This window comes from Bos mutus, chromosome 28 (genome assembly GCF_027580195.1).
Source record: "Bos mutus isolate GX-2022 chromosome 28, NWIPB_WYAK_1.1, whole genome shotgun sequence".
Lineage (NCBI taxonomy): Eukaryota > Metazoa > Chordata > Mammalia > Artiodactyla > Bovidae > Bos > Bos mutus.
This window is the reverse complement of record NC_091644.1, coordinates 6,102,647-6,123,338: the sequence shown is the minus strand read 5'-3', so window position 1 is coordinate 6,123,338 and position 20,692 is coordinate 6,102,647. Positions and strand designations below refer to the sequence as shown.

General features: G+C 39.5%; 1 protein-coding gene across 4 annotated transcripts in view; it reads right to left on the bottom strand.

Annotated features, from left to right (window-relative positions):
• SHLD2 (shieldin complex subunit 2) overlaps nt 1-20,692 on the bottom strand; it is a 114,163-nt gene that overhangs the window by 60,830 nt on the left and 32,641 nt on the right. For 3 of the 4 annotated variants that reach the window (XM_070364848.1, XM_070364850.1, XM_070364847.1), the window contains one exon: nt 15,197-15,301. The exons of the other annotated variant lie outside the window; for it this stretch is intronic. The gene's annotated coding sequence lies outside the window, so the exon portion shown is untranslated. The remainder of the gene's footprint in view (nt 1-15,196; nt 15,302-20,692) is intronic. 4 annotated transcript variants of the gene reach the window in all.

The following is a 20,692-nucleotide window of genomic DNA, read 5'->3' as shown; positions in this document are numbered from 1 at the left end:
CTTAGCAAGTTAAAATATACAGAGTAAACAAAACAAACCACAGATGACAGTTATCTTCCTGACCTGAACCGCTTTCTTCCTTTGACCTTAAATACCCCAAAGCATATCTCAGCACCATCCCCTCAGCCTTAAACATTCTTCCTCTAGACTTTTGTTTACTATTTTTAAAATGTGAAGTATAACTAAGCACTCAATAACAGGCACAAGTCTTAAGAATTCCGTTTGATGGCTACTGACAATTGTCTACACCCATGTAACCACCACACAAAACAAAACACAGAACGTTCCTATGGACCTCAGGAAGTCCTTTCACGTCCCTTTCTAAACAGCTTCCTTCCCTTTCCAATCTATAATTACCTTCGGATTTCTATCACTACAGAAGAGTTTTGTTTTTTTCTTGAACTTCATATAAACAAAACAGTACATGTTCATTCATGTCTAGCTTCTTCTACTTAATGCAATGGTTTTGAGATTCACCTGTGTTGTCGGGCATATCAGGTGCTGGGTACTGTAAATACACCACAAGTTATTAATGAATTTTCTTGTAAACAAACATTTCAGTTGCTTCTGATTTGTAGCATTTATGAATAAGACTGCTATGAACATTCTTGAATTCATAATTTTGTAGACATCTGTTCTTATTTTCCTTCATTAAATATGTAGGGGTAGAGCTGTCAAAGCACAGGATGGCCACATGTTTAACTTCAGTTGCTGCTGTTTAGTCACTCAGTCGTGTCCCACTCCTCTGTGACCCCATGGGCTGTAGCCAGCCAGGTTCCTCTGTCTATGGGATTTCCCAGGCAAGAATACTGCAGTGGGTTGCCATTTCCTTCTCCACGGGATCTTCCCAACCCAGGGATCAAACCCACATCTCCTGCATTGCAGGTAGATTCTTTACCACTGAACTGCCTGGAAACACTTAACTTCAGTAGAAATGCCAAACAGGACTTTCCCTGGTGATCCAGGAGCTAAGACTCCAAGCTACCAATGCAGGGGGCCCGGGTTCCATCCCTGGTCAGGGAGTGAGATCCCACAAGCCACAACTAAGAGTTCACACACCACAACTAAAGATCCCACCTGCTATAATTAAGACTCATCACAGCAAATAAATAAATAAAAATTTTAAAAATTAAAGACAATGCCAAAAGGTTCCCCAAAGTAGCTGTTTCATTTTGCACACCCATCAGCAATGGATGAATTCTAGTTGCGTCACTTCATGCCCAGTATTCAGCATCTTCAGTCTTTCTTTTGTTAGCCACTTTAGAGGGTATGAAATGGTATCTTATTATGAATTTACTTTGCATTATTTCCCTCTTGACTAAGTGACACTGACTACCTCTGCAAGTGCTATTGATCATTAGTATCCTCTTTGGGGAAGTCTTTGTTACTAGATTGTTCCTCTTTTCCTCATTTTACTAATGGGTTGTTGTGGTTCTTTACATACCCTAGAAAAAAGTCCTTTGATGGATAAATATGAAATATGCTGGAAATATTTTTTCCACACTCTGGGCTTACCTACTCTTTTTCTTAGTGGTTATTATTTAAAGTGTTAATTTAGATGACGTTCAATTTATCCATTTTTTTTTTACATATCTTTTTTCTTTTAAGATCTTATTCAATAAATATTTAAATACTTCAAGGTCATAGCAATGGTTTCCTTTTCTGTTTTCTAGAAGCTATGACATTTTAAAAATAGGTCCACAAATTTTTGGTACTCTTCCCTTCAAGAGGTGAGGCTTAATTTTCTACCCTTAATTTTCTAAATGTGGATTAGAGCAATGAGTAAGAACATGGCGGAAGTGATGGTGACTTCCAAGAGTTTGTCATAAAAGGCAATGCCACTTCATCCCTGTGCTCATTCTTTGATCACTTACTCTGAGGGAAGTCACTTGCCATATCATGAGGGTGCTCAAGCAGCCCTACGGATATGTTCACGTGGTGAAGAACTGGGTCCTACCAATAGCCAGTAAGAGCTGAGGCCTCTATCAGTAGCCATGAGAAACATACCATCTTAGAAGGGGATTCTCAAGCCCCAGTCAAGTCTTCAGACGATTACAGTCTTGCTAACATCTTGATTACCACCTTATGGGAGACTCTGTCCTGGAATTACCTAGCTAAGTTCCTCCTGTGTTCCTGACACAGAGTAATTATTACATAAATATGTGTTGCTTTAAGCTGGGAAGTACTGGGTAATTGTTATGAAGTAAGAGATAACAGAAGTTGTATCATTTGCTTTTTCATTTTAGATATATGATCCTTTGCAAATTATTGATAGTTTCTCTGTATGGAATGAGTTAAGGTGGTAGTTCCTTGTTTTCCATATAGATATCAAGTTAGAGCCACATTTGTCTTCCTGCCCCCGCCCCCCCCCCCCCGCCCTTGGACTGACTTAGCACTTTGGTGGTATAATGTATGAGTCTATTTCTAAGATCTCTATTATGTATGACTGATCTATATGTTTAACTTTATGCCAACACCACACTTCTTTTTTTTTTTTGGCTGCACCCTTAGCTTGCAGGATCTTAGTTCCCCAACCAGGGATTAAACCTGTACCCTTGGCAGTGACAGCATGGAGTCCTATCCACTGGACCATCGGGGAATTACCCAACACTGTCTTGATTACTGTAGCTTTGTGGAAAATCTTGACATCAGGAAACAAAAGTCCTCCAACTGTGCTTTTCAAAATTATGTTGGTTATTCTTAGTCCTTTACAGCTTGATAAGTTTGTAGAATTATCTTATCTAATTCTTCAAACAAAGCTGACTAGGAGGCTGTGGCTTCCCTGGTGATTCAGTGGTAAAGAATCTGCCTGCCAAGGTAAGACATACAGGTTTGATCCCTCGGCTGAGAAAATCCCACATGCTGCGGAGCAACTAAGCCTGTGAGCCACAAGTATTGAGCCTGTCCTCTAAAGCCCAGGAAGTGCAACTACTGGGCCCTTGAGATCTACTGCCCGCGCTCGGCAACATGAGAAGCCACCACAGTGAGAAGCCTGTGCGCGGGAACTGAAGAGCAGCTGCTCACCGCAGTTAGAGAAAAGCAAAGGCCCAAAAAACCCAGCACACACACACACACAAAAAAAACCCAGCACAGCCAGTGAATAAGTCAAAATTACCTTTTAAAAAAGCTTATTAGGGTGTTAATGAAGACTGAACTGAACCTATTTATAAACAGAACTCCATCTTAATAATGTCGAGTCTTCCGATCCATGAATATGTTCTATTGCTATCTAGGTTTTTTTAATGTACGTTAGCAACGTTGGAGAGGATCACCAACTCAATGGACATGAGTTTGAGCAAGCTCCAGGAGACAGGAAAGGACAGGGAAGCCTGGCGTGCTGCAGTCCACGGGGTCACGAAGAGTCAGACACGACTGAGTGACTGAACAACCACAACAAAAGCAATGTTTCTACCTTTCAGTTTTGAGAACATATCCTTAGATTTATCTATAGGTATCTGTTGGGTTTTTTTTTAATGCTATCAGAAATAATAGTTTTAATTTCAGTTTATAAATAATTCACTGCTAACACAGAGAACTAAAATTATTTTATATACTGATTTTGCTAAATTCACTTATTAAAATTGCTTTTTGCAGATTCTGTAATTTTCTACGTACACAATCATAACACATGTAAATAAGTTTTACTTCTTTTTTCCTAATTTTTATGCTTAATTATTATCTTTTTCTTGACTTATTATACTTTCTAGGACCATTATTTCAATCTTGAATAAAAGTGGTAAAAGAAAAATATATACCCATATAACTGTTTTAAAATCTTTAGTATCCATAGCCATGGTTGGCAAATGTTTTCAACAAAATGTCAGAAAGTAAGTACTTTAGGCTTTGCAGGCCATACAATCTGTTATAATTACTGTGTACCATGGATACAGCAAGAAAGCAGCCACAGACAATAAATAAACAAACGAGCACGGCCATGTTCCAATAAAGCCTTCAGTTCAGTTCAGTTCAGTCCCTCAGTTGTGTCCGACCCTTTGTGACCCCATGAATCGCAGCATGCCAGGCCTCCCTGTCCATCACCAACTCCTGGAGTTCACTGAGACTCACGTCCATCGAGTCAGTGATGCCATCCAGCCATCTCATCCTCTGTCATCCCCTTCTCCTCTTGCCCCCAATCCCTCCCAGCATCAGAGTCTTTTCCAATGAGTCAACTCTTCACATGAGGTGGCCAAAGTACTGGAGTTTCAGCTTCAGCATCATTCCTTCCAAAGAAATCCCAGGGCTGATCTCCTTCAGAATGCACTGGTTGGATCTCCTTGCAGTCCAAGGGACTCTCAAGAGTCTTCTCCAACACCACACTTCAAAAGCATCAATTCTTCGGCACTCAGCCTTCTTCACAGTCCAACTCTCACATCCATACATGACCACAGGAAAAACCATAGCCTTGACTAGACGGACCTTTGTTGGCAAAGTAGTGTCTCTGCTTTTGAATATGCTATCTAGGTTGGTCATAACTTTCCTTCCAAGGAGTAAGCGTCTTTTAATTTCATGGCTGCAGTCACCATCTGTAGTGATTTTGGAGCCCAGAAAAATAAAGTCTGACACTGTTTCCACTGTTTCCCCATCTATTTCCCATGAAGTGATGGGACCAGAGTAAAGCCTTATGGTCATCAAAATGTGAATTTCCTATTATTTTCACATATCACAAAATGTCAGCATTCTTTTCACTCTTTCTCAGTCACTTTATTACATAAAATCCATTCTAGGTCACAAGCCACACAAGAACAGGTGATCGGCTAGATTTGGCTTACAAGCTGAAGTTTACTGACATCTGGTTTAGACCACTGATTTGAGACCCTTCTTTTTTTCTAATATAAGAATTTAATACAATGTTTCCCTCCAAACACTGCTTTAACAGCACTAATATTTGTATCATTTCTGTTTGTACTATTTTTTAGCTCTTTCTAAAGGATCACAGCCTTGTCATGGCAAAGGGGTTTGCGTAACTCAATGAAGCTATAGGCCATGCTGTGCAGGGCCACCCAAGATGGATAGGTCACAGAGAAGAGTTCTGACAAAACAAGATCCACTGGAGGAGGAAATGGCAACCACTCCAGTATCTTTGCCGAGAGAACCCATGAACAGTATGAAAAGGCAAAAATATATGATACCAGAGGATAAGTCCTCCAGATCAGAAGGTGTCCAGCCTGCTACTGGGGAAGAGTAGAGGACGATTACTAATAGCTCCAGAAAGAATCAAGTGGCTGGGCCAAAGAGGAAATGGCATTCAGCTGTGGATGTGTGTGGTGGTGAAAGTAAAGTCCGAAGCTGGAAAGAACAATATTGTATAGGCACCTGGAATGTTAGGTCCATGAATCAAGGTAAATTGGACATGGTCAAGCAGGACATGGCAAGAGTGAACATTGACATTTTAGGAATCAGTGAACTAAAATGGACAGGAATGGGTGAATTTAATTCAGATGACCATTATATCTACTAATGTGGGCAAGAATCCCTTAGAAGAAATGGAGTAGTCCTCATAGTCAACAAAAGATTGGACTATGCATTTTGGATATATGCATAGTCCAAAATGCATTGGTTGGGTGCAATCTCAAAAATGACAGAATGATCTCAGTTTGTTTACAAGGCAAACCATTCAAGATCACAATAATCCAATTCTGTGCACCAACCACTGATGCTGAAGAAGCTGAAGTTGACCAGTTCTATGAAGACCAAAGACCTTCCAGAAGTGCTGCCACCACCAAGTTGTTTCAGTCGTGTCCGACTCTCCCCCGTCCCTGGGATTCTCCAGGCAAGAACACTGGAGTGGGTTGCCATTTCCTTCTCCAATGCATGAAAGTGAAGAGTGAAAGTGAAGTCGCTCGGTCGTGTCCAACTCTTTGCCACCCCAAGGACTGCAGCCTATCAGGCTCTTCTGCCTGTGGGATTTTCCAGGCAAGAATACTGGAATGGGGTGCCATCACCTTCTCCCTTCTAGAACTAATACCCCCAAAAAAAAAAAGAGATGTCCTTTTCATCATAGGGGATTGGAATGCAAGAGTAGGAAGTCAAAAGATACCTGGAGTAACAGGCAAATCTGGCCCTGGACTACAAAATGAAGCAGGGCAAAGGCTAACAGAGGTCTATCAAGACATAACAAACACCCTCTTCGAACAACACAAGGGATAACTGTATACGTGGACATCACCAGATGGTCAATACTGAAATCAGACTGATTATATTCTTTGCAGCTGAAGATGAAGAAACTCTGACTGTGGTTCAGATCATGAGCTCCTTATTGCAAAATTGAGGCTTAAATTGAAGAAAGCAGGGAAAACCACGAGGCCATTCAAGTATGACCTAAATCAAATCCCTTATAATTATACAGTGGAAGTGAGAAATAGATTTAAGGGATTAGATCTGATAGACGGAGTGCCTGAAGAACAATGGACAGAGGTTTGTAACACTGTACAAGAGGCAGTGAACAAAAGCATTCCAAAGAAAAAGAAATGCAAGAAGGCAAAGCCGTATCTGAGGTGGCCCTACAAATTAGCTGAGGAAAGAAGAGAAACAAAAGAGAATGGAAAAAGGGAAAGATTTACCCAACTGACTGCAGAGTTCCAGAGAATTGCAAGGGGAGATAAGAAGGCCTTCTCATGTGAACAGTGCAAAAAAATAGAGGAAGACAATAGAATGGGAAAGACTAGAGATCTCTTCAAGAAAACTGGCAATACCAAGAGAACAATTTCATGCAAGGTAGGGCACGAAAAGGATTGAAACAGTAAGGACCTAAGAAAAGCAGATGAGATTAAAAAGAAGTGGCAAGAACACACAGAAGAACTTTATAAAAAAGGCATTAATGACCCAGATAACCACGATGGTGTGATCACTCACCTAGGGTCAGACATCCTGGAGTGTGAGGTCAAGTGGGCCTTAGGAAGCATTACTACAAACAAAGTTAGTGGAGGTGATGGAATTCCAGCTGAAATACTTAAAATATTAAATATATATATATATATATATATGTATGTATATATGCTGTACTGAGTCATTCAGTCATGTCAGACTCTGTGTGACACCATGGACTGTAGCCCACCAGCCTTCTCTGTCCATGGGGATTCTCCAGGCAAGAATACTGGAGAGGGTTGCCATGCCTTCCTCTAGCGAATCTTCCCAACTGAGGGACTGAACATAGGTCTTCCACACTGTACGCAGATTCTTTGCCAGCTAAGCTACCAGGGAAGCCCTATACATATACAAAACTTGAGCTCCAAAATTCCCTGCTTCTTTCTCTTTACCAGTATCTTAAATAAAAATAGCAGCCATCAATGTTTTATATGAGATGAATTTCTCCCCAGTTTTATTGAAACATAATTGATATATAATATTGTATAGGTTCAAGGGGTACAGCATAAAGATCTGATATATGTATATATTGCAAAATGTCTACACTGTAAGTTTAGTTAATATCCATCAGTCTGCATAGTTATAAATACTTTTCTTTCTTGTGATGAGAACTTTTAAGATCTCTCCATTTGTAATTTTTACGTATTTAATAAAGGACTGTTCACTATAGTCACCATACTGTGCATTACATCCAGAACTTATTTATCTTATAATTGGAAGTTTGTACCTTTTAGTTTATTTATTTATTTTTGTGAGAGCCACTCCTAACTGCAGCAGGCGAGCTTCTCCTGATGGTGGCTTCTCCCGTGTCAGAGCACAAGCTCTAAAGCACAGGGGCTTTCGTAGTGTGGCCCCTGAGCTTGGTTACCCCAGGGCGTATGGAATCTTTCTGGACCAAGAGTCACACCCGTGTCTGTTGCACTGGCAGGGGGATTCCCAACCGCTGGGTCACCAAGGAAGTCTGGAAGTCCCTACCTTTTGACCACCCTCACCGATTCCCCTCTTCCTCTGACAACCACCAATCTGTTCCCTTTTTCTTTGTCTTCAGCTTGTTTACACTTCACACATACGTGATACCATACAGTATTTGTCCTGCTCTGGTTTATTTCACTTCGTTTATACCATTAAGGTCCATCCGTGCTGTTGCACATGGTAGGATTTCCTTACTTTCATGGTTGAATGATACTCCACTGTATATACACATACCACATTTTCTTTATCCACTCAGCCAGTGGCCATGGTTTCCAAGTCCTGGTTATGTTAAAGAACACTACAATGAACATAGGGATGCAGATATGCCTTCAAGATAGTGATTTCACTTCTTTAGAATATATTTCCAAAAGTAGAATTGCTGAATCTTACAGTAAATTATTTTCTATTTTTTTGAGGTAAATTTTTAATCTAAAATTTACAGTACAGGGTGGTAGAAAGCATTTTCTGTACTACTTCTAGTCAGTAAAGAAAGTTAGCAACTGAAAAATTAATATGACAGACCAAAAAAATACATAAAAAACTTATTAAAAGGCTCAATTTTCAGAGAAAAATCGTGATTAAAACCCAATATCTATCTACTTCTTTACTCAGGCATTCCAGAAATGAAGTAGATAAAATTACCCAATGAAATCACATAAATTATATTAAAAACAAAATAACTGGAAAACAAATGAAAATTACCAGTTAAAATTATAGAATTTACCTTAAAAAACTGGAAATAGCACTGCCATACAACCCAGCAATCCCACTGCTGGGCATACACACCGAGGAAACCAGAATTGAAAGAGACACATGTACCCCAATGTTCACCGCAGCACTGTTTATAATAGCCAGGACATGGAAGCAACCTAGATGTCCATCAGCAGATGAATGGATAAGAAAGCTGTGGTACATACACACAATGGAGTATTACTTAGCCATTAAAAAGAATACATTTGAATTAGTTCTAATGAGGTGGATGAAACTGGAGCCTATTATACAGAGTGAAGTAAGCCAGAAAGAAAAACACCAATACAGTATACTAACGCATATATATGGAATTTAGAAAGATGGTAACAACCACCCTGTATGCGAGACAGCAAGAGAGACACAGATGCATAGAACAGTCTTTTGGACTCTGTGGGAGAGGGAGGTGGGGGATGATTTGGGAGAATGGCATTAAAACATGTATAATATCATATAAGAAATGAATCGCCAGTCCAGGTTCGATGCAGGATACAGGAAGCTTGGGGCTGGTGCACTGGGATGACCCAGAGGGATGGTATGGGGAGGGAGGTGGGATGGGGGTTCAGGATGGGGAACACATGTACACCCATGGTGGATGCATGTTGATGTATGGCAAAACCAATACAATATTATAAAGTAAAAATAATAATAATAATAATAAAATTAAAAAATTATAGAATTTAGTAAACAATGTATTCGATGTCCACATTACAAAGCTGACTTAGAATTTAACTAAAAAAGAAACTCCTTAAGTTTTCATTACTCAAAGAATATGACTCAATCTCTATGATACATCCTTAAAAGGAATAAGGATCAATTTATCCTAGAGCGCCAGGGTTCACATCAAGCTTTATGAAATGACTGATAATCACATTTCTTCTTTCAAATATAAAATTCACGTGGATTGTCACCTTAAATGAGAAAGGCATGAAAAGCACTTATGTGCTGATCTAATATTAGAAGTTACTCCGTAAGTATTGTTTCTCTTGAGTGTCCTTTCTGCTTTGAAAGTCTATTTCCCTAATGAAACAAAAACACTTTATTTCTTTATAATAATTTCATCTCATGTAAGTTTATGAAGGCTGTATAAACCTTTGTTAGAACCAGTGTGAAGCTTGTCTGAATAGCTGATAATGACCAGCGAGGACAGAAGACAAGGGCAGCGGCGTCAGCAGAAAAGACAAAAGCGTTTCTAAACCGCCCACCACATCAACACCAATACGTGAGGCCTTCATGTGGTAGTTTTGAAAAATATTTTTATATCCAAGAAAGTTTAAACAGAATTCAAATCTACTTTGGATTTTATTCTTTTATTTTGAATTTTGATTAAGAATGTTTTCTGCAGAAAGAACAATGCTCAGTTTCTCTGCTTTTGTAAACTGTAATAAAATATGAAACTCACTAAAGAAAAGCAAAGCAGGAAACTTAATACATCACTTTTAGTCACATATTCGTTATGTGAAAGTAAACATCAATTCCAAGTATACTCCAAACTTTTAAGAGAAATGGGCAGGTGAAGGAATAAGAGAGTATAAAAAATGACACTGCTTCTATGATGTGGGTTTACATCTTAATTTTTCATTCTGTAGCAAATGAGACAAATCGAGGCTTTCATCCGGTTTGCCAGAACGGCTCTCATGAGTACTAACATTCTTAGGTTAGCATTTTCATAAACTTTTTCCTCATTTCTTCTAAGAGTCTTAGATAACATTACAAACTATATAACGACGCAGCTGCTTTGGAAAAAACAGTGTGGCAGTTTATCAAAACAGAGCCGCCATATAACCTAGCAATTCCATCTCAGGTATATACCAAGGAGAAGTGAAAACATGTACACGCAAATACTTGTACACAAATGTTCAAAGCAGCACCATTTCCATCAGTCAAAAAGTGGAAACAACCCAAACATCCATCAACCGCTGAACACATAAACCAAATGTGGTATATCCTTACAATGGAATTATTCAGCCCAAAATAGCTACAAAGTACTGATATGGACGAAGCACAAGCTGGAATTAAGATTGCCAGGAGAAATAGCAATAACCTCAGATATGCAGATGACATCACACTTATGGCAGAACTAAAGAGCCTCTTGATGAAAGTGAAAGAGGAGAGTGAAAAAGTTGGCTTAAAACTCAACACTCAGGCATTGAAACATGTATAGTATCATATAAGAAATGAATCACCAGTCCAGGTTCAATGCAGGATACAGGATGCTTGGGGCTGGTGCACTGGGATGACCCAGAGGGATGGTACGGGGAGGGAGGTGGAAGGGGGGTTCAGGATGGGGAGCACATGCACACCCGTGGCAGATTCATGTTGATGTATGGCAAAACCAATACAATATTGTAAAGTAATTAGCCTCCAATTAAAATAAATAAATTTAAATTAAAAAAAAAACTCAACATACAAAAAACTAAGATCAAGGCATCTGGTCCCATCACTTCATGGCAAATAGATAGGGAAACGATGGAAACAGTGACAGACTTTATTTTGGGGGGCTCTAAAATCACTGCACATGGTGACTGCAGCCATGAAATTAAAAGATGCTTGCTCCTTGGAAAAAAAGCTATGACCAACCTAGACAGCATATTAAAAAGCAGAGACATTACTTTTCTGACAAAGGTCCATCTAGTCAAACCTATGTTTTTTCCAATAGTCATGTATGGATGTGACAGTTGGACCATAAAGAAAGCTGAGCACCAAAGAACTGATGTTTTTGAACTGTGGTGTTGGAGAAGACCCTTAAGAGTCCCTTGGACTGCAACGAGATCCAACCAGTCAATCCTAGAGGAAATCAGTCCTGAATATTCATTGGAAGGACTGATGTAGAAGCTCCAATACTTCGGACACCTGATGCAAAGAACTGACTCACTGGAAAAGACATTGATGCTGGGAAAGGTTGAAGGCGGAGGAGAAGGGGACAACAGAGGATAAGATGGTAGGATGATATCACTGACTCGATGGACATGCGTTTGAACAAGCTCCAGGAGTTGGTGATGGACAGGGAAGCCTGGCAGGCTGCAGTCCATGGGGTCGCAAAGAGTCAGATATGACTGAGCACCTGAACTGAACTGATATGCCATGTTACAAGTAAACTCTGAAAATACACTATGTGAGAAAGGAACCAGACACATAAGGCAATATATCGTATGACTCTTATTTATATGAATTGCTCAGAAAAGGCAAATCCACAGAGATAAAAGCAGAGGTACTGCTGGGAGGGGCTAGGAGAAGGGAGAAAATTTAAGGGGGTGTCCTTTGAAGGTGATGAAAAACTTCTGGAACCAGATAATGGTGATAGCTGCATTATAATGAAAGTATTCAAAAGCACTGAAACTTTTATGTTCTGTGAATTACATTTTAATAAATGAAAGAAACCCTACAAAACAAAAAACAGATGTTAACATCTTATCAGAGAAAGTTACCTCCCCAAACAGTGATCTTTTAGTATCCCTTTAAAAACCTTATTGTTAAAGACATTAGGAACATTTTCAAAAGTAAATCTTTTTCTACAATGCTCAATAATCTTTTGTATTTGTCAGGAGTTCACATAAAATTCTTATCACCAGCTTTGCAATGCTTAATCTGCCATGGTAGAAATCAATTTTATATGGTATCTAAACAATTCAAGTGAATTTTAAAAATGGGCAGAATGTTTTATTAAATTTGGCTTACCAATATCATATGTTGAATTTTAGTAAAGGAGAGGAACATGTTTATTTCTAATGAAGAAGATCAGCAAAAGATGAAAAACTTTACATAGCAAAATTTACCTCGTCTCCTTGAGTTCTCATGAACCTGTCTCTGACATTCATTTTTAAAAATTTTGATATTCAAAAAAGACAACATCAAAAATAGGCCACATCAAAAATAGGCCATGCCAAGTGCAACGTCGTTGTTGCTTAGTCACTCAGTCGTGTCCGCCTCTGTGACCCCATGGACTGCAGCCCTCCAGGCTCCTCTGTCCACGGAATTCTCCAGGCAAGAGTACTGGAGTGGGGTGCCATGCTCTCCTCCAGGAGATCTTCCCATCCCAGAGAACGAACCTGGGTCTCCCGCACTGCAGGTGGATTCTTTACAGGCTGAGCCCCCAGGGAAGCTTAGTGCAATAATAACCCCATTCATGTATTCTACTTCAGTTATAATAGAAGATACCACTTCTGCTGGGCCTAATTTGTTGTTTTTGCTTAGTTGCTAAGTTGCGTATAACTCTTGTGACTTCATGGACTACAGCCTGCCAGGATCCTCTCTCCGTAGGATTTTCCAGGCAAGAATACTAGAGTGGGTTGCCATTTCCTTCTCCAGGGGATATTCCCGATCTAGGGATCAAACCTCAATCTCCTGCATTGGCAGGTGGACTGTTTACCACTGAGCCACAAAGGAAGCCCCAAACCTGATTTAGACAAGGCCAAATTCAGTTGCCTACATAATAATTTTCCCAATGTCCATTTCCAGTCTTCCTGTTTGCTCTTAGTGGGGCTTGAATAGAGTAGGCTCTAGACCTACATGAATTAATTATGCAAATTAGCAGACGAAATGACAGTTTCAACTTAAAGTAATAATGTCTATTTGGGGCTTATGCAATGAACTAGAGGCTTTATATATTTCCCTCATTTCAGCTTCATAATACCTTACAGAGAGGCTAAATAACTTCCCTAAGGTCCCAACACTAAGGACAAGACTCAAACCAAAATTTAACAAACATACAATCATTTTTTGCTGAAACATTTCAAGTACGGGCTACAAAGGAATATAATTTCAGTTTAATAAACATTCATTTTTTTCAAGAGTATAAACACCCTTTAGGAAATGAGAAACTAAAAGAGTGCTTGAAAAGAGCATTATTGAGGTATCTAGGGAACACGCCATGAGCTGGACTGGCTATTTTAATGCATGAACACTTAACTATTACAACAATCCTGGGAAGTTAATATTGATACTTCTTTTTTATTTTTATTTTTTACTTAAGAGGAAATGGAAGTTTAGAAGGTGCGAGAAAGTCCAAGGTTACAGACGTTGCAAGGTATATAGCTGGGATTAGCAATCAAACTCAATTGGTCCATAAATATTTACTGAGTGTTTACTATGTACCTGGGCTATTACGAGGCACTTAGAATAGAATATTAGAGATGCCCTACAAACAGCTCAAGGGCTTCCCAGGTGGCTCAACGTAAAGACTCCCCCTGCAAGGCAGCAGCCACAGGAGACACGGCTTCAATCCCTGCGTCGGGAAGATCCCCTGGAGAAGGAAATGGCAACCCACGCCAGTATTCTTGCCGGGATAATCCCATGGACAGAGGAGCCTGGCAAGCTATAGTCCATGGGATCATAAAGAGTCAAAACAACTTGGCACACACACACAGCTCAACCCAAACCCATCTTCTTTTCGCTCAGGCAGTAAATCATCATGAAACTGAAAACTCCCTATAGATGTTTCTTATAATAGCTTTGTTTTAAATGATTATTCATGCTTTGGTTATATATGTTAAATACTTCCCCTAAAGCATAAAGTTGATTGCCATAAAAACTGAATAATCCTCCAGGAGTAAATGTGAAAACGTAAGCAATTCCGTCCTCCTGCGTGATTTTGAGCATATTGCTAGATACAGAACACCCCTTTGGAAAATATACTTTCTATGTTCTGAGTGATGATTTAAACCATTAAGCATTTTACAAAGCTTTTGAAGTCTGTCAGATTTTAAATGACAACAGTGAAATTTCAAAAAGAACCGGAGAAGTCAGCACCAAAGCTAGTTTAACATTAATAATAAGTGATCTACTAAATAGGTCTATGTTTGCCCAGTCAGGTTTTTGTATTATGTCAGTTGGAAAGCCGGAAGGAAACTGGTTTTAACTCCCATACAACCTGTATCATGACAACATCACTTTATCAGAAATGTAGCTGATATCAGCATAAACACTGAGACAGTTTAAATTTAAAACTGATTTTTCTTTCCCAACTATTTTCATAATCATTCATGGTAAAGAACTGAGATGACTTAAAAAAAAAAAAAAGGTAATTAACATTTACTGAGACCCTTCTATTTGTCAGATACTACATGATTTTTTTCATTTAGTTCTCACAGCCACTTTGTAAGATATTAACCTTTTAGAGAAAGAAACAGAAGCTTTGAGAAATATAGTACCTTTTCTAAGGTCACCTAGCTAACAAATAGGCAGAGCCAAGGTTCAGACTCTGATGCCCATTATTATAATGCTCCATGGCACTACCTGTCAGTTTCCTAATTTATTTAACTATAATATAATATCAGAACAGAGAAAGCAGAGTAAAATAACGATTTCGATTATGAACTGTTTTAGTACCTCAAAAGTACTATAGACTGATGTTGACCTTTTAAAAATTCCTAGGACAGTCACTGCAAAAGAGAATATACAAATACCTTCAAGGGGGTCCAGTGGTTAAGACCTTACACTTCCAATGCAGTGGGCACAGGTTTGATCCCCAGTTGGGGAACTAGGATCCCACATGCCACAAGACACGGCCAAAAAAAACCCTTCCATTTAAAATAGGCTTTCAAGTAGGAACAAAGCGACAAACAAGTCTGAGAAATGCTGAACTTCACTGGTAACAAGAAGTATGACATAGTACCTGGAGCCTGGAATATCTGGGTTTGAATCCCAACTCTTCACTTCCTAGCCTAGCCATGGGATTTGGAGCATGTCATTTCACCACTCTGGGTGTCAGTCTTCTCATCTGTTAAAAAAGGAAAAAAAAAAAATAACTGCAGAAGACAGACTTGTTATAAAGATAAGAACGATTAATACATCTGGGGTTCTTAGAACACAGCCTTAAAATACTAAATGCTTGATACAGGTTAAATTATTAGTAATAAAATAATTTCCCTGAGTCTCTATTAAGCTGATAAAAGTTGATGTTCATTATACATTGCCAAACAGTCAAGGGATATTTATAGAATGCAGTTTCCCAAACTTATATGATAGAACCCACTTTTCATAGACCATCCTTCAAAAAGACTGGTTAATGTTTTTTAAAATTAAAACAAAACAAACAAACAAAAAGTACCCTGAGAAACAATAAAGAATTCCATCACTAAAATTAAATCTGTTTTAAAAAAATAGCAAGGTTAACCTTCCCAGGTGAACACAGTGAGGTGCTGGAAGGGTGGTGTGCCGGACGAGCGCCTGGGGAGCTCCACACTCCAGCCCCATACCCCGCTCTGTTCATCGCTTCCATCTGGATGTTCCTGTGTCGTATCTTTAATTTGTTGTTGTTGTTGTTTAGACGCTCAGTCGTGTCTGACTCTTTGTGACTCCATGGACTGCAAACAGCCAGGCTCCTCTGTCCATGGGATTACCCAGGCAAGAATAATGGAGTGGGTTGTCATTTCCTTCTCCGGGGGATCTTCCCGACCCAGTGATGAAACCTGCATCTCCTGCAAGTCTCCCGCATTGCAGGCAAAATCTTTACCACTAAGCCACCAGGCCAGTAATATCTTTGCAGATTATAGCATATGGGTTTGGTGACTGGAACTGATACATGTAGTGGAATGGAACATCATTTGATTTTCCATTCTCATAACCTTCAGTGGCTTCAACTGATCATGTCTCATCATAATAGTCTTTCAATTACCTACAATACTGTGTGGAAACTATTCATCCTCATCCAGTCTGCAGCCATTTGAATAAAGACATGTATGGTTTCCATTATCAAGATATATCTAAGTCTCACGTCTATTGTATAGACTTGAAGTCAATATTCAAATCATAGTGTTTTTCCATTTGGTATTTATTGTGTCCATTTGGCAAATTTAGTCATTACCAGGCTTCCCTGGTGGCTCAGTGGTAAAGAATCAACCTGCCAATGCAGGAGACACAGTTTCAATCCCTGGGTCAGGAAGATCCCCTGGAGAAGGAAATGACAACCTGACTCCAGTATTCTTGCCTGGGAATCCCCACGGACAGAGAAGCCTGGTAGGCTATAGTCCATGGGGCAGCAAAAAGAGTAAGACATGACTCAGCGACTAAACAGCAACAGTCATTACCAGAAGTGCTAATTACGCTATGTTTCCATTCAAACTTTTTTCTAAGCAGTATGTGTCAAGATATTCAGAAATGCTTACACCCTTTGAGCAAACAAATTAATTCTCAAGAATCTACACTATGAAAATAAATGAGAATACAAGATAAAATCTTATATAAATACACATTTACAACATTGTTTAATATTGTGGAAAATTAGAAATACTAAAAACGTCTAGGGAATTCCCTGGCAGTCCAGTAGTTACGACTCCACTCTCACTGCTTAGGGTGTGGGTTCCATCCCTGGTTGGGGAACTAAGATTCTGCAAGTTGTGTGGCGCAGCCACAAATAAACAAACAAAAGTCTAATTTTAGGGGAAGAATTAAACAAAGAATGGTATATTAGTTGCATTATACAGTCATTACAAATTCTATTTTAAGGATGATGAATAATGCTATGTGAAAAAGCAAGTTACTAGTTTACTTTTGAAGTATAAGCATAATTTTATAAAAGCCAACAAAACACTAAGTAATCAAAATTTAAGACAAAAATTAAATCTAAAAATACAGCCAAATATCAACTACGGTTGATCTGAGCCATAAGGTGAACCTTCTTCCTACTTCTCTATATTTTCCAAGTTTTCTTTACTGAGTATGTCAATTTTGCTTAAGTCTAAATTGATACCACTTGCCTTTGAGCTAAAGTTCTACTAAATGACAAAAGAAACAATGAGAAGCAAACTGGCTTAGTGAGCAAAGATGGGGAGAGTGTGAAATGTTATTTCTTTCAAAGGTTATTTATTATTTTGTGAGAGGCAGAGATGGTCACACATACAAAAAAGTCATGTTTTCTTGCTAGCAAAGCTGTTCTTAGTTTTGTACAGTGAAATCCCACACATCAATATTGCTTTTATGTGCGTACGTGTGTGTGTTTATGCTCAGTTGTGTCCAACTCTTTGCCAACCTGGGAAGCTCCTCAATATTTCTTCAGTTCAGTTCAGTCACTCAGTCGTGTCTGACTCTTTGCAACCCCATGGAATGTAGCACACAAGGCTTCCCTGTCCATCACCAACCCCCAGAGCTTGCTCAAACTTATGTCCATCAAGTCAGTGATGTTCTCCTACCATCTTATCCTCTGTTGCCCACTTCTCCTCCGCCTTCAATCTTTCCCAGCATCAGGGTCTTTTCCAGTGAGTCAGTTCTTCCCATCAGGTGGCCAAAGTATTGGAGCTTCAGCGTCAGTCCTTCCAGTGAATATTCTGGACTGATTTCCTTTAGGATTGACTGGCTTGATCGCCTTGTAGTCCAAGGGACTCTCAAGAGTCTTCTCCAACACCACAGTTCAAAAGCATCAATTTTTTGGTGTTCAGCTTTCTTTATGGTCCAACTCTCACACCCATACATAACTACTGGAAAAACCATAGCTTTGACTAGATGGACATTTGTCAACCAAGGAACATCTCTGCTTTTTAATATGCTGTCTAGGTTGGTCACAGCTTTTCTTCCAAGGAGCAAGCATCTTTTAATTTCATGGCTGCAGTCACCATCTGCACTGGTTTTGGAGCCCAAGAAAATAAAGTCGGTCATTGTTTCTTGTTCGACAGAAACATGATGGATCATGATTCAAAGTATTCTGTGACCTGAGAAAGTCTGAAAACATATTTTAAATATGCCAAAGATTAATGTAGAATAAGCTTTGGTTTTAAGGCATTTGGGGAGAGGTAAAACTCTTAAGAGTTTTTTAACTTTATGAATTGATACATTTTCAAAATTCCAAAAATAGATATTTAAGGAATTCCCTGGTGGCCCAATGGTTACGACTTGGTGCTTTCACTGCTGTGGCCCGAGTTCAATCCCTGCTCAGGGAACCAAGATCCCACAAGTCACACAGTGCAGCCCAAAAAAAGGCATTTAATATGTAGCATTTCAGGTTATATTTATAACTTAAATATGGATTAACTATTGCTACAATGTTACTAAATTCACATGCCTCTAAAGAAATCAAGAACTCTACATATTGCTGTTTGTGACCTCTTTTTGTGACTCAGAAACTTTTACACTCCTCAACCTGGTGCCCACTGTGCAAAGGTCTGAAGACCTAATGATTTCTCATTTCAATTTGAACTTAGGCTTATCTCTACCCATATACAAACCCCTTAGAGACCAGTTTGTCAAGGTCAAAAAATCAAGTGAACACCAATCGATTCCACCCCTGCCTTCCTCCTTTCCCAAGGCTAAGCCTTGCCATAAAAGAAAACAGTCCCATGCTACGGTTCTTTATGACATTCTGCGCAAAGGCCACAGACAGCTAAACGCTGCTAAATAGATCTGACAACAATGAAGTCATCGAGCTTTGCGCATAACCCAGAATTTCAGTCTGTCAGCATCCAGGCATTTCCCAGAAAATTAATAAAAATTTTGAGATTAGCTAAAACCATCATGTTCTTACAATCATCCGAAATGTACGCCCCTTCAATTAATCCCTTTTTCCTGCTGCACTCTGATCTCATTCCTACTCCATACTCTCTCCCTCTTTGCCCATCATACGCCTCCCATAGCTGTACTTTTTCATAACCCTTTCCTCTGTTTCACTGCAAACAAATACCCTAAACCCCAACCAACCTAACTTGTTGCCAGCAGTCTTGTTCTCGAAACTAATCTGGGTGCAAGCTAATCTCTCCCTATCGGCAAACATGAAGCATGGCAGTTATGCCTTATTCACCATCACAGTTCTTTACCGTCAAATAAAAGTATATCTTCTGAGAGTCAGGTCACCTGTAGGTCTTTCTCTCCTTGTCATCACCTGTCTTCTGGGTCACTCTTTCACAAATCACTAACAGCTTTGGAACATGGTTCAGTATCTTTCCACCCCTTGCTCTGCCACCATTCTGAGCAACTCACTTCCTGTTTAGCTGACTCCTATAAAATTTTAGCTCTACAGTTTCCTTATCTCCTCCAACTCCAGGAATCTTTACCATCTCTCCACTTCAGAAACCCATAGCCAGATCTCACCTTCAGCCATACCAGCAAGGGCTTCTCCTATTTAATCTTAAATTCCAATATCCACGTCTCAACCACTACTTCAGAAGCTACTTCCCAGTATCATCTGTTTCCAACTCTGCCTATCCCCAGTGGCCCAGAGCTTCAAACCCTCATACTACTGAAATTTCTTGCATCCTTTGTCTGCTACACTGGACTGTAAAACTCAAACCAGAATCAGTCCAATTGCTCAGCTTGTCCGCTCAAACCCTCAGGCTGGTGAGGCCTGAGATGGGGGGGGATGGGGGGGATCATGTGACAACTAAATATACCAGAGCCATGAAAAATTATTACAATTCCTCTAAGTAATAATCCAATTCAGTTAGCCCTCTCATTTCTCTCAATGGTCTTCTCGAAATTCTCCCTTTCTGCATTTCCCTAGTGGCCCAGAACTTAAGAATCCACCTTGCAATCCAAGAGACACTGGTTCGACCAGTGGTCTGGGAATTAAGATCCCAAAAGCCCTGGGGCAACTAAGCCTGTATACTGTAACTACTGAGCCTGTCAAAGGCTTTGGCATAGTCAATAAAGCAGAAATAGATGTTTTTCTGGAACTCTCTTGCTTTTTCGATGATCCAGCGGATGTTGGCAATTTGATCTCTGGTTCCTCTGCCTTTTCTAAAACCAGCTTGAACATCAGGAAGTTCACGGTTCACATATTGCTGAAGCCTGGCTTGGAAAATTTTGAGCATTACTTTACTAGCGTGTGAGATGAGTGCAATTGTGCGGTAGTTTGAGCATTCTTTGGCATTGCCTTTCTTTGGGATTAGAATGAAAACTGACCTTTTCCAGTCCTGTGGCCACTGCTGAGTTTCCCAAATTTGCTGCCATATTGAGTGCAGCACTTTCACAGCATCATCTTTCAGGATTTGGAATAGCTTAACTGGAATTCTATCACCTCCACTAGCTTTGTTTGTAGTGATGCTTTCTAAGGCCCACTTGACTTCACATTCTAGGATGTCTGGCTCTAGGTCAGTGATCACACCATCGTGATTACCTGGGTCGTGAAGATCTTTTTGGTACAGTTCTTCTGTGTATTCTTGCCATCTCTTCTTAATATCTTCTG